We start from the raw sequence: 2,286 nt of genomic DNA on the forward strand, positions 1-2,286 counted from the left end.
CGTCTGTTTTGCAAGGCATCAGTCGAAAGTGGCGATGTCTGTTTTTGGGCGTTTCGGTAGCTTCACTCGTTCCACTGTTGTTTATTGCCACGATCTTCATTAGTTTTGGTTTCGGAGCCTTCGACATCCAGGGAAATTTCTGAGCGAAAGTGTGCGTGTGTGTGTGTGTTTATTACCAAAAAAATGAGCCATGAATATTCAATGCACCAGCTACACTTTGCAGTCATGGATTATTTATATGTGAAATAGCGAAAGCATCATAAATAATGAAGTGGGAACGATCATGGCTTGGGCGCGCGTGTCTTGTGCGTTGCCTTCTCTTCTGGGCGAGGACAGATGCAGATTTATTTATTGAAAGGCCTTTAAAAGAGCCGATCCTGTGCGTTATTTTCAAATAAGGCCAGGGATAGGATTCAAGTCTGCAAACTCCCCTCCAAGATAGATGCACAGCCCCAAATGTGTGGGGCTTGGTTTGTTGTTGTCGTTGTGTGGCATCAAGTCATTTCTGGTTCATGGAGACCCTAAGGTGAACCTGGGGTTTTCTTGGCAAGGTTTGTTCAGAGAAGGTTAACCATTGCCGACCCCTGAGGGTGAGAGAGTGTGACTTGGTGTGGCGTGGGACATGTGATTTAATGCCACAGGGGGTGCTCTGCGCATGTTTGGGGGGATTGTTTTGATTGGAAGGCAGATCAGGGAATGTGCTGGATGGGGTTACACACCCCCTGAAGATGCAAGTTCATATTTTGGGGATATCCCTGGATTCAGCTTTGAGGAGATTATCAGACGGGGGATGAAACGTCCTTGTTGTGTTCTTACAGTGCAATTGCGAGGAGATTTTCATACGACGTCACGCTTATCCCATCCAGAAAGTGTGATTGACCACGATGGCACGAAAGACGGATGTTGCGCAGGTCCCATCATTGTCCCGTCATTGAAGCGGCATTGCCCAGCATTTTGCATTAATGTGAGTTTGCGTTAATGCAGCGCCACTTCAATGGCAGAACAATAGCCCTGCGATCTGAAAGCCTTTTGCGGGGAGCGATCCTGTCAGTGTATGATATTCTTCTGAACCTGGAAGCCCAGGTTTCAGCTATTTCCAGGTGTGCATTTGGGCAGTTAAAAACTAGAGGGCAAACAATTCTTGGGGGGGGGGGGGAGTCAACATGCTTTTGACCTTTGGGATTCTCCAAGGCCTACAAAAACATCCCCGAAGGGCCACATGTAAGTAAGTAAGTAAAATTTTATTTGTATACCGCCTTTCTAAGACCAAGGCGGTTTCCAGCATTCCACATAACAATAATAATATGACAATATGTCAATATAAACAGTATAAAATCACAAAAACATAACATTAAAAACCTTATACAATAGAAACAATAAAAACCACCACTCATGCCAGCTGACATGCTGACGAAGGGGGCGAGGAGAGAATACTTCAGGGGTCAGAGAGTCAGGGGTAAGCCTGCTCAAATAGGAATGTTTTTAACCCCTTCCTAAACTGAGTAAGGGAGGCGGCCGAGCGGAGCTCAAAGGGCAGCGCGTTCCAGAGGCTGGGGGCCGAGATGGAAAAGGCCCTCCTAGTAGTAGCAACTAATCTGGCCTCTGGAACCCTTAGCAATTGCTGCCCAGATGATCTGAGTGTGCGGGGTGGATTGTACGGAGAGAGGCGGTCCTCTAAGTACCCTGGGCCCAAGCCATTTAGGGCTTTATAGGTAACAACCAACACCTTGTATTGCGCCCGGAAGCGAATAGGCAGCCAGTGTAGGTCGTTAAGGACCGGTGTTATATGACTGGCCCTGGCTGTACCAGTGACCAGTCGTGCTGCCATATTCTGCACTAATTGCAGCTTCCAGGTATGATACAAGGGCTGCCCCATACAGCCCTTTTTGGGGCTTATGCTGCCCATCCTTGTTTTATAAGAACAGAGTAAAACAAGAACGGCAGCGTTTTTGGAATTCCACTGCATTCCCAGCCTCTCTCCAAAAAAGCCTTCCATGAGTCAAGCGCAATGGCTTCCAGATTTATTAACTGCTCTTCCAACTACCTTGAGCTATTCCTCTCTCTTTCACCGGGGAGTATTTCTATTTCTTAAAATAAAAATTAAAAATCCAACCACTGTTCATTTTTATTCTTTCAGACTCCTCCGTCTCTCACACTTTCTTTCGCTGCGGAACCAGCCGCCGGGTCATGCTGGGTTGAGAGGCGTTTCCGTGGGCATCGCCGGCGGCTGTATCTTTCCAGGGCTGGTTGGCTGTCAGGTCTGGGAAGCAGAGCTGAGTTGAGTTC

Source organism: Sceloporus occidentalis, unplaced genomic scaffold (assembly GCF_023333645.1).
Source record: "Sceloporus occidentalis isolate IW3139 unplaced genomic scaffold, rSceOcc1.0.p SCAF_8, whole genome shotgun sequence".
Classification (NCBI taxonomy): Eukaryota; Metazoa; Chordata; class Lepidosauria; order Squamata; family Phrynosomatidae; genus Sceloporus; species Sceloporus occidentalis.